Raw genomic sequence first — 12,803 nt, forward strand, 5'->3', positions numbered from 1 at the left:
GCAATGCAGCTTTCCAAACTCCAATCAAAGTTATATTAGCACATAACTTATGGGCAGCTTTCTGGTACCCACGAATCTGAACCTTGGGTAAATGTGTCTTCCCCGTGATAGAGATGATTGAGAACTCCAGAGCCTCTACTCACTGTGGCCTGGGTTGCCCCTCTGAACACAGTATCTCACTGGGCAGCAAGACCTTCATTCTCCCATAGTACGCTTTACACTGGTCAGAATCCAGGTGGGGCAACTCAACAACTTCTCCATCACTTACTGATATAAAGTTGGTTCATGTGGGATCCTGCCTGATGAAAAGCCATGTTTTCTTGGAGTTGGCAGATGTTCAAGATAGCGAACAATTAGAGACAAGGGACAGGAGGCAAGGGCTTTTAAAAGGTGATATGTACACCAGTGGGAAGCCTGGCCAGGGAGAGGTCCCACAGTGCAAGTGACCTTCCAATGCAAAGGAGCAGTTTCCAGCCACAAAACTGTGAGGGTGGGGCCTCCACTTCCTGTCTTGTCCTTTCTATAGAAGGTCAAGGACACTGGGGACAAGATATGACCACTTAGTGTGCTCTGAGAGTGTCCGATGAGCACCACTTGTGGGCACAAGCTCTGTCACTAGGGAATGAAGGGACGACTTAGAACTCGAGTGTCAAAGCCTTGAGCAACTGAGAGCTCACTTCAGGGGAGCTGATAATCTCGGTGGGGGCTGCAAGGCCAGGATGACCAAATACTGGGAAAACTGAGGGCTAGGTGGCTGCTCTTGGCTAGCCTGGCATCAGAGGAACCAGGCTGGACTAGAATAGGGGCCCAGCTCTTCTGCAGCCCACTTGCTGGGTTTCCTTTGAACTTCAGGTTCCTACCATACCAGGTCACTTCTCAAGTGGGCTCACCCAATCAGCTCTCTTTATCATGAAAGTAATTAAACCCAGCTGATGGTATATATGGATACTCCAACCCCATTGTGCAATGTTTTGACTCCTTGCCTGTCTCTTCCTTACACTTGTCTTTAGAGGAGCTGAGAATGCTGTAAAGTATCTCCCAGTCCATGCAGGGGATGAAACAGAACTGGGGTGGGTCCCTGGGATTGTTCCTAGGCCAATGGAAGTGTGCTATTTCCTTAATTCATGCTTCCTGGCCCAGTGGAGTGGCCCAATACTATGGCGCCAGCTATCCTATCGAACTCGGTGGGGCCTGAAGCAATGTGTGTCCTGGGAATAGAGAGTTTAAGAAACAGGCGTTTTCTCCACCCCCGGGCGTCAGGAACCACACACAGACTACCGTCCTCTGACTCTACAGCTCATGCTCCCCAGTGGAGAGGCATTATCAAGCAGAAGTCAGCTCTGTGTGAGCCAGGAGAATCCTCAGCTGACCCGCTTCACGGCTGACGGTCCTTTTAGTCTCCAATCTTAGATTGCGGCTCCTTCAGTCATGGGCAGTGTACACATGGAACTGATTTTCAGCTGATCAAGAGCAGAATTGACCTCAGGTTTCATATTTGGGGAAAGTCGCACACTCTGAAGGGAAGAAGAAATGGAAATAAAACAGTTTGTCACACAAAAGGCAAAGACCTGGAGGGATGAGTTCAGGCTTTTAAAAAAGTTGCTGTGTGGAATTCCGTGGGTAAAGAATTAGAGGAGAGGAGCAGGGCCAGTAGCCCGCCTGCCTGCGTCTCAGAGACAGTGCCAGTGTACGCTGTGCCCTTGGCAGCTCTTCTCCAACCCTGTCACCTCTGCTGTCAGGCTGCCTTCCAAGTGTATTCTAACAGCTCACACACAGCTCAGGGCAGGAGGGAAAAAGCAAGGTTGAGCATCTCAGCCATCTTCCCAGGAGTCACTGCTTGATCGTAGAACGTCCCAACCAGCCCAAGCATGGAGAGTTGAGTCTGCAACTTGAGGTGGGAGAGCTTTTGGGAGTTGGGTTCAGTGAGAGCTGTAGAATCCCAATGTTTCACATCTGTCTCATTCATTCTCTCTCTCTCTCTCTCTCTCTCTCTCTCTCTCTTTCTCTCCCTCCCATCTATCTATCTATCTATCTATCTATCTATCTATCTATCTATCTATCTATCTACCTACCTACCTACCTACCTACCTCCTTCCTTTTGCTGCCTGGTTGCAAAGTGAGTGGATTTGTTCGACTGTATACTTTGGCCATAATGTGTCACTTCAGGCCTCAAGCAATGGAAAGAGTGGAGTGTGACCAGAAGCTTCCAAAACTGTGAGCCCAACTGAACCTTCTCTGCCAAGAAGCTGCGTTTGGGCTTTTGTGAGCGATGGTACGTCAACTGATATGCTTTTCTGCTGGAGGAAGGCCCATAAAATTCTCCCTGGGACCAGAGACATCCTAGCCTTGAATACTGATGAGATGCATGAGGCCCACAGCAGACATCCCAGAAAGGTGAGCTCTTTGCTGGAGCCGGTAGATGGAGGATGAAGTCAGTGTTCAAATGGTGGAACTTTGTGGCTTGGGAATGGCCATAAAAGTCACCACTGGCCAGATGTTAGAGGAAGTCTGCCACATACATTCTTAATTAGCATCAGAGCTATTGGAGGGCTCAGGCTGCCATAGGACAGCCCATGGGCACGTGGAGCCCTGGCACCTTGATTTATACTATGGCTGCTGGGTTCACATTATACAAGACACTGAGCCCTTCAGATCTGCACCAGCCGATCATAGATCCCCAAGGCCACAGAGCCTGTGAGAACTGGAAAACCCTTATATCCTACTGTCTGTTGTTGGTCCTGAGTACAGGGTAACCATATGCTAACTCATGGGGTACCCATGGCTACGTCTCTGTGACAAAGCTTTGCCACCAGCCTTCACAGAAATCACCCCAATAATTCCAATTACCAAGATTGTGGAAGCCATGAGCACCATGAGCTACAAAGTCCAAGAAGTCATGGAGTCCATAGGAGAGAGAAATCCTAATGAGGTCATGGGAACAAATACTGACTAAGCCATGGGCGCATTTTTCATCCAACAGGAAAGTTTGCGAAGCACCATTCAAACATGAGCCCTACATGTCTTCCTACCATCTGCCTCTTTCCCACTTTCATCTTGGAAGGACTAACTATAGGAGGTGGATGAGGAAGGAGCAAGGGCCGCTCAAGGACCAGATTACCTGGCCTACTGTGCTGCCGTTCGTTCCAATCCAACCACGCAACATGCCGCCGTGGATGCCGTGGATGCTGCCGTGGATGCCGCTGTGGATGCCGCTGTGGATGCTGTGAGCAGCTGCATCACTGCAGAGTAGATCTGCTTTGACTTGGGATCCAGTGAAACATCACCTGATGATAATGAACCCTCTCCAGGACAGGAGAACCAAAGAGCAGAGTGACAGGAGGAGGTTCCCTGAGGAGCCGTCACTGGGTCCTATCATCAGTGAACACCGGCCTCCCAAACCCCTAGACTAAGGGGCTGAAAGGAGGTGGGGTGCAGACTGTTCACTTGCTTCACACTCTATGTTGTTGCCTCTCTATCTCAGGGAAAAACAGCATATTTCCCAGGTGAGAGATAACGAGGGAAGGGAAATGTGGTCTCATGGGAAACCCAGCACAGGCATGACCACCGACATCCACATGCTGACGGGATGCATCCATATATAGGCCATGAACTCTAAGGTGTCTGTGACCCGAGAAGGAGAGTTCCCTCTGCATCCCTCCAATGTGAACTCTGGGGAAGTTGAGTCAGGAGCGGAGGGTGTGACCATGGGTTTAGGAATGAGGTAGGAGGAAGGAAGGAGGAGGAAGGAGGGACATGGGTTTGGGGAAAGGCAACACAGGTTCAGTTGTGAGGAACCATGCAGAGAGCTGTGGTCCAGCAGGGTCCAGCTCAGTGCTACAGTCCTGTCTGTGTCAAAGTCACTAACAGAGTCCTTTTCTTGTGTCCTTTTTCAAGGGATAACAACAAGCCTCGCTCTGTGGTCATCAAATCACAGGGCTGGGGTCAGCCTCGTATGGACTGAGAGCTACAGGGAGGAGCCAGGCCAGGATTCCAGGAGTCTGCTCAAACACCTGTTGCCATTCAGACAACCCTGGGAGCCAGGCACAAGCTCCCCTGCCGCTCCTCTAGCTGCGGGGTCTGAGCTAACCGCTCCTCCTCCCTTTACTTCAACATGAGGCCAGTACTGTTCCCTGGAGAAGGACGTAGTCCACATGGCTTCCACCTTATGAAGCTACATCCCTCCAGCCTCTGCAGGATCTGTGGGATGGAACACCCATGGTGAGAGAACTGAGTGTCCTACTGGACTCAGGGTCTTCACCAGCTTGCCCCCTCTTCCAACATTATCACTGATCAGTGCAGAGACTGTGTAAGTCTAGCAGAATGGTGACTGTCTGTAAAGGAAGGGTGGGGAGGTTGAGGGGCAAATGGGACACAGGGAAGACAGAAAAAAAAAAGAGTAGACAGGAGAGGAAAGGGCACACGATAAAAAAGGAGAGTCTATTCAGAGGACACTCCAGTCAGGCATCTGAGAGGAAAGCAACGAGCGTTTTTTGGGTGGGGACCGTAGCCATAGACTAGTGGGAGCAAACTTTCCCTGAAGAGGAGAGTTGGGGGTGGGAGGCATGGGTCCCTGTGGACATCCTTGTAGGCATTATGGCCCTTACAGTACCCAGGAGAAGAGGAGGGTTTCGTCTTGTGGGGTTCCAGCTTGAGCCAGGATGCATCAGTGGGATGCTGCCTTGCAAACCTGCTCCTGTCCTGAGGCAGGGTGAGGCTGTCCAGATGGGAATTAGGTGAGGACTGGCTCCCCAAGCCCTATACACTTCCATTTCCTCGCCTTGCCAGTGGGCACCGATGTGGTCATCAGCAGCTACTAGTGCCCACACTCGTTGTTCTAGTGTAGCCCACAGGCTACAGGTGTGGTTCACTGTGCTAGGCAGCAGGTCTTCACAGTGAATTTCACTCTCCAGACCATGGGGCACACTGAGTCATATCGAAGGGAGTGGCCAAATCCTCTTCCCACTTCAGGATGGAGGAGAGACATCATGGGCCTCACAGGATCCCTTGTCCTTGGGCAAAGAACAAGTTTGGTCAGCCACTGTATCTCTGGGCCAGGCATGTGGCCCCAGGCTGGGTTTGGAGTTTACATGTCAACTCCAGAGTTCCATTTTTTATTTTTTGGTCCTCAGCTCTGCTGGCTCTGTTTGATATGTTTGGCATTGAAGCTCTCTTCACTCACTCTGCCTCAGCTGGACAAGTGTAAGGGAGATTGAGGGTGAAAGCAGAGGAAGGCTGTGAGGGCCCATTTCTGACCATCTGCTTCCAGAGCCTGCTGCTAGGAAAACTGCAGGGCCAGCGGGGCAGAGCCCAACCCTGGAGTGAGTGGCCCTGCTTGGCGTCTCTACCCAGGGGAGGTCACAAAGGAAGGAGACAGGCTCTGTGCTTGCCTCTCTTTGGTCTCTGACCACCAGTGAAAATGAACATGCTGTTCTCTGCAGAGGCTGTAGCCTCGGTCATGGGAACATGGGGTCTTTGTGTTAAGCTATCCATTTGCCTGGAATGAACTTTTTTTTTTTTTTTTTTTTTTTTTTTTTTTTTTTTTTTTTTTTTTTTACAGTGGCTTGGCCAAACCTTGCTACCTGTAGCTAGGTCTGGCTTGAGCTGTCAGCCTGCATTGCTACCCAGTGCTGGTTGCATAGGGCTATAGGTCTCAAGTTCACCCACTATGGAGACTGGACAATGGGTTTCCTGGGGATTCCAGAACATGACCCAACCTGGCAGGGTCCTATGAGGACAGGATGTGCTGTGGAAGGGAACCAGGCAATTTTAATCCAGATACCAGTTACTATGGCCTCTCCCCTCCTCGATAAGATCTGGGAGCTAGAGGATCCCCTTGGGCAGCATCGCCTCAGGGCTTTGCTGTTGAAACCTTTCCCCTCTGGCTCCTTTGCCTTTTCGAAGAGCAGAAAGACATTTAACCAATGTCTCTTTTTCCATACAGCTTCTCTGGAAAGCCTGGAAAGGGTTTAAGAACGTGTCCCCAGCTAATCCCTGCAAAGTCAATGTAGAGTTGTGCCTGACCCTGGACAGAATCACCCAGGGAAGGGCAGTGTTTCTCCACCTCGTCCCAGGTCACTGCTGATGTGAAGATGAGGAACGTGGGAACATCCACGTGGACAATCTCTCCTTGGCCTTAAAGGGCTGGTCTGCCCTGAAAGAGCCACGGCTCAGGGAGGCTGCTCTTGAGAGCACAAGTCCTAGCCAAACGGAGAGAACTTCATGGCTGTAACATGCTGCAATTGAACTCCAAGGGCTCTCACGTCTATGAACTTAAAGATACATCACACAGATGATGATACATACAGAGATGAGAAAGAGTTAATACCTTCAGCAGGTAAGGAATCAATTAAGCTGCTGTTACCCCCTCTGAAGAGAGCATGGGGTTTTACTCAGGGAGCTTAAATATATTCCTGGATGAGTAGCCATTCATAAGCATGCTTGGCAAAGGAGGGCACACACAGTTTAAGGTAATATGGAGCACACGTTTAGATTTAAGTGATGTTGGGAAAGAGTCTCCCATGAAAATGCCCACCTTGCTTTGCGGCCAACAGTACCACTGTGGGTACTTGCTGTCAAGCAGGGAGTCAAAGCCACTGGTGAGCTTTGTCCACGCGACTTGCTGAAGCCAGGAGCAAAATGTCACTCAGACATGTCAAAAAGAACGGCAGAAAAGTATACAGGATTTTGGTTTGCATCTGTGTCTTCTCCCTTCAGTTTGCATCTGTGCCTTCTCCCTTCAGGCTCCATCTCCTCATTTCTTTCTGTTGTCCTGGCAGGGTTGAAGACAGCTCTGAAACCTCCATTTGTGATGGCTGCTGTTACCCTGAACAGACCTTAGCTCCCCAGAGAAGAAGAGGAGCGGATGCCAGGATGGTGCCCACCTCCCCGCAGCTCCCAGGCATGCGTCGATGGCAATGCTGATGCGCAACAGTGCATGGTTGTTTCCATGTACTGCTTTTCCTTTGTCTGGAAGGATGTCTCCCCACTTGCAGAGCACAGAGGTGTCCAGGCGGCATTAATTGTCCCCACCCCTTCTCCAGGCTCCTTTCTGCTGTTGCAGGATGCCCCAGTCCTGCGCTGGTGTGCATCTATTCTGTCAGGCTTCAAGCTTTTTCCCACCTTGGGGTGCCTGCAAACCAAGTGTCAACATCTCATCCTCTTAAGTCCTTTAAGAGCCAACCCCCCTCCATTTGCTGAATAAAATTTGCCCAGGGTAAAGATACCCTTTGCCCTAAGGGAAAAGGCAATGTAGAGTGTTCAGGTCCTCTGTGGGCCACAGAGTTACATTCTCAACTGCTGCTGCGTGCACGCAGCTCACAGTGGCCCTTCGCATAGTGTCCTCCCTCGTTGTCTTCCCGTAGCCTAATGAGGAATGGCTACAGCTTTGGCCACAGAGCCCGTAAATCTTTCTTGTACCTTTGGAAGTACAAATGAGAGGTACCGGTTCGTTATGTCGACCTGTGCCGATAGGTGTGCTGTACAGTCACCTCAGGGTTAGACAGGTTAGAGAATGGGTCACGGACAGAAACCTCCAAAAATTGGGGACAAAATTACTCTTCTGTGCTCAGAAACTGAATACCTCTGAATTTGTGCATTTATAGACGGCTGACTGACACACTCGTGTCCTTGGAGGAAGGCATTATATGGCATATTCCTCCAAATAGCCAATGGAGGAGACTCAGAGTAGTAGAAATGCGGAGAAGATGTTTGGACTGCCAAATTGCATGTAACTTTGCAGAGAGGCCCAGGTTTTCAGCTTTCATGGACTGTTGCCCATGTTTGGGTGGGCCTTCTGGTGGTAAAAATGGCTTTTTTTTCAAGGTCATTGCTGTACCTTGTATGTAACCCCACGCCAATATTCCTGATAGTAACCCCAATAAAACTTCATTGTCTCACCAAATAAAACGTGTGTATAATCATGTATTCATTACTTTGGTCTGTCACAGACTTCCTTTCTGGGGCGAACAAATGTGTCTGTGTTGTGTCTCTATGGGAAAAGGTCCATCACAGGACACTTTGCACCTTAACAAGGACTTGAGAGAATCAGGAGTTAGAGAGGACCTAATAGTACTGCCCTAGACCAAGCACACTCAAACCACGATGCCCCTCTACAAAATACTTGACTGAACAGCTGATACGAGAGATGCCTTTCAATGCTCTGCTAGATTTTTTATTATTATTCCTTTAGCTGCTGGGTCCCAAGGCTCATTAGTATTCACTGGAATAGCCATCAGTAGACCTTCATAGGACCTCCCCGAGGTCTGCTTTACAGCATCCACTGTTTGTCACGGGATGATGGCCCTGGACCTCACTCTGTTAGCCAGCATCCCTCTGTCAAAAGCATTCATCATGTAGATGATGTAATGCTGTCCTCTGAGTGTTTTACAGATTGAGCACAGCAGCTAAAGGACACACAGTGCACCTTGGGGAACAAAGATGGGAGGTGAATCCAGATGCAAGGCCAGGTGCGGCTGTGAAACTCCTGGGAGAGCTATAAACACACCAGAGAGACACACTTGGTGACTGACAAAGTCACTGAAAAGAACCCTACAGCAGCCAGACTCTGTAAATGTGAAGGAGCTGTAGGTGTTCTTGAGGCTCCAGGATTTGGGGAGGATTTTCACATCCTACCTTGCTTAGCTGCTTGATAAAGTCCAAATGGAGTTGGGAGCTCAAAAACTCGAAAGGCTGTTGAGCAGAGAGCTGTATCTGTCCCGGCACCTTAGAAGTCACCAGAAGTGCGGAAGGACTAACTCAGGAACAACCTGAGCAAACAGTTCTTACAGGAGATTGGTCTCAGGTATGGGAAGGGGCAGGAGCTTGTTAGAGCACCAGAAAAACAGAGGCTGCCTGTCGAGAACGCATTACAGCTGAGAGAACTCATCAAGAACAGAGGCTGCCTGTCGATAAGACATTACAGCCGGGAGAACTCATCATCACTGGCTCCCATCCCCGATCCCCGTCACACAAGAAGAGCTTATGCAATTATGGGTTAGACTGAACGCCTTCTAGCCAAGCCTTTCGGGTGGCACAGAATCAAACCTTTAAAAAGGTGGTGCAGGGTGTGTGAGCCCTGCCACCATTGCCATGTAGGTTGTACTGAGGACTTTCAAGCCACTGAGCCCCTTCCAATAATTGAACCAACAGCTAAGCCAGATAAAAGATTAGAAGGGACACCATCCATCCCTGTGGATGCATGGCACACAGACCGTGGGAGTAAGAGCAGCAAACACGTCACTGTTGCTGTCAGCTTCAAATTGTCACAAAAACAATACCCACCCACCCCCAAGGATGGTATAGAACACCCGTAACTGCTGGTGAAGCTAGAGAGAACAAGGTACTTGTTGTGGCTTAGGGTCCCAGATCTTAGCCATATACAAGCAACTATACCACTTGCTTCCAGACTCAGAGAGCATTGTGACAGAGGGGCTTGGGAAGAGCCTAAGTACAGAGGAGGGGATGGATTGGTGGGTAGCGTGTTCCTCCGAAATACAACATCCTCTCGGATTGGAACCTGACGATGGGGTGGGCAGGGAAGCCCCAGGGCCTCAGGAGGTAAATAGAGGATCAGGTGATGGAGAAAATAGAAACTTGGACTCTTCTTGAAGGCCTCAGAACAGAACTACAAGAAGAATTAAGCAATTGATGGGAGAAGGGACTCTGACTCTCATACTCCGAGGAAAATTAGATATTCCAAGCCATGCAGAAAGCTCCAGGGCTGTTTTTATCCTGGGCCGTCACCCACACTGAGATAGGCTTTTCAGCAATGAAGCTCAGGATTTTTGTTTGTTTTTGTTTTGTTTTGTTTTTTGAGTTGTTCCCTGCCCCTTGTCAGAAACCCCCAGGGGTTGTCTTGCTAGTTGATGAAGGAAGACCTAGCCCATTATGGGTGGCACCATTCCCCAATTGGAATCGGGTCTTGAACAATATAAGAGAGGAGAAAACTAGCTGAATGCAAGCAAGCAAGCAAGCAAGGAGCCATGGTTTTACTCTCTCTCTGCTCTTTACTGTTGGTTTGAATTCCTGTCCTGATTTTCTCCACAACTATAATCTGGAATTGGAAGCCAAATAAACCCTGTCTCCCCTGAGTTCTTTTCAGTCAGGGTGTCTGTTGCTTGTATGTATGCGTGTTGTGTGTGTATGTTTAAGCATAGTACACAAGGAGTCCAGGAGTCAGTGTTGGACGGCTCCTCGGTCTCTCCTCACCTCATTTTTCCTGACTCAGGGTATAGCTCATGGAACCTGGGCAGAGTGATTTAGCAAGCGTAGCTAGCCTAGAAGCCTGAGACACTCTCCCGTCTCTGCTTCACTGACAGTTGGAATGACAGGCACCCAATGCTTTGCCTGGATTTTCCCTTAGGTGCCGGGAATTGGAATCAGATCCCCGTGTTTATAAAACAAGGACTTTACTGACTGAGCCATCTCCCCAGAACTAAGGCTTATCATTCTTAAAAATGGATGGGATTGCTGTGGTCAGCATCTCTGCAGTGTGGTCAGTGACCTTGCGGCAGAATGCAGTGTCCCAGCTGAGAGTTTGGTTATCTGCCGTGCAGTCAGTGTCCGTGCTATGACATCAGTGTCTCTGCCCATAACTCCTCACTGTTTCCTCCCTGCTCCGTGTGTGTAGATGGAGGAGCAAGGGCCCATGTCCTCTGGGCAAAGCCTTTTCACACCATACTGTATTGGTCTGTCAGCTCTGCTGTGCAGTCACCACCTCTGCGTGGGTTTCTTCCTTTCCAGTGCCCGGAGTAGGTCCACCCCCTCATCCCATGCTGCCTGTATCCTATGGAGTTGTTGTGTCTTTGGTCCTGAGATGGAGCACGGAGAACTTGCAGAAGCCACAGTGATCAATGAAGTAAATCAGCTCCACGGCAAGTCTTGAAAGAGCCACCACGCTGGTCATGATGCCTGGGGGGAAACCCCAAGTCAGAGGCAAATAGCCATGGCCAGCCTGCTCTTTGTCCACAGAAACCCTGAGAAACAAAATGCTTGCCTTTTTCTATGACTTTAAGTTCCAGAAGTCTATTTGACCATGAGTCTAACCCATCACAGAGTGCTGTCCAGGCCTGTATACCAAAATTGTCCCAACCTGGGACCTATTTAAAAATAGTAGGAGATACTAATTGATAAGCCTGTAATGACTGGAAAAATCTTTCGCTGTTAATCACCACCATAGGTTTCTGATTGTCGATCTGGCACCAAAAAGGAACAGAGCCTCTCACAGCTTCAACTCAAGCTATTGGGCTTGATTAGCATCCATTTTTCTCAGAGGATGGAGGACTGGGAACAGGCTACTGATAATAATAAGTATTATTTGTAGAGTGATGACCAAGGACTGTAGTAGCAGGCCTTGTGCTGGAGGTTTCTTATCTAAGGAAGGCTGGAGCAGTCTCCTGCCTGCCCTGTATCCTTGTTTCCATGGTGGCCTTAGGACAATCCTCAACAAGAATTCAACTCTGAGAAGCCCCCCCCCCCACACACAAACACACAAACACACACACGCACACACGCACACACGCGCACACACACACACACACACACACACGCACACACACATGTGCACACACACAAACACACACACACACATACACACACACACGCAGACGCAGACACACACACACAGACGCACACGCACACATACACACACACGCACACGCACACATACACATAAACACACACACACGCACACACATACAAACACACAAACACACACACACAAACACACACACACACGCACACGCACACACACACACGCGTGCACACACACAAACACACACACACAAACACACACACGCACACGCGCACACACACGCGCGCACACACACAAACACACACACATGCACACGCACACACACACGCACGCACACACAAACACACACATGTGCACACACACACAAACACACACACGCACACGCGTGCACACACACGCGCACACACACAAACACACACACACGCATACACACGCACACGCACACACACACAGACGCACACACACACACAGACGCACGCACACGCACACATACACACAAACACACACACACGCACACACACACAAACACACAAACACACACACACACACACACACACGCACACGCAGAGCAATCATGGCTGTCTTCTGATCACAGAAGAGTGGAAATAGCACAGTGGTACTTCTAAACCAGGTTCTCAAAGTGAGCCAGCCTCCATGCATGATGCTTGATAGCCTTGAGATCGTGAGATGAGAGTGTGCAGCTACACTCAATAGCCATGTCACTCCTGCCTGGGAGTAAGCCATCCCACAAGGCCAGTCCACAAAACCTGGTAACATCTGGTCATAGCTCCATGCAAAGGCCTAAGCTACACTCCCTTCCTCTGCCCGCCCCCCCGCCCAGCATCTCCAAGTTCCTCATTTACAAATCCTAAGTAAAGCTAACGTGGTTCTCAGTAAATCAAACCTGGGAGCTTTGGTGTCTCAGCTATAAGAAAGCCCATGAGGCTGGAGAGAGATTAAAAGGGTTTTTGTGTTCAGCTTCATGGTTTTATCCAAGGAACAGAACAAACACTGCAGAAAGGAAAGATAAAGCTAACTCTCCTAAGCTGTTCAGGTTTACAATGTTGGTTCTTAATCTATGATATACATAGGTCTAAGGCAAAAAAGATAATGAGACTAGACCAGGAGGGAGAGACCTTGTCACTAGGGCTGGAGGCTTGAGGACATACGGAAGCTTGCTGGGCTCCTGAATGCTGGGAAGCAAGGACGGTTATAAACATTCTGAGCAGTTCTTCTGCAGGGCTGAGTTCAAGACATGAACAAGGGGGCGGCA

At 49.5% G+C, this 12,803-nt stretch overlaps 1 long non-coding RNA gene across 1 annotated transcript; it reads left to right on the forward strand.

Moving 5' to 3' along the window:
- The first annotated feature begins 221 nt into the window (after positions 1–221).
- On the forward strand, positions 222–7,893 carry LOC116082303. The gene is made up of 5 exons (XR_004115239.1): positions 222–2,394; positions 2,981–3,503; positions 3,895–4,306; positions 5,942–6,334; positions 6,777–7,893. It is a non-coding gene; the product is annotated as an uncharacterized LOC116082303 (long non-coding RNA).
- Positions 7,894–12,803: the final 4,910 nt, after the last annotated feature.

This window comes from Mastomys coucha, unplaced genomic scaffold (assembly GCF_008632895.1).
Source record: "Mastomys coucha isolate ucsf_1 unplaced genomic scaffold, UCSF_Mcou_1 pScaffold7, whole genome shotgun sequence".
Classification (NCBI taxonomy): domain Eukaryota; kingdom Metazoa; phylum Chordata; class Mammalia; order Rodentia; family Muridae; genus Mastomys; species Mastomys coucha.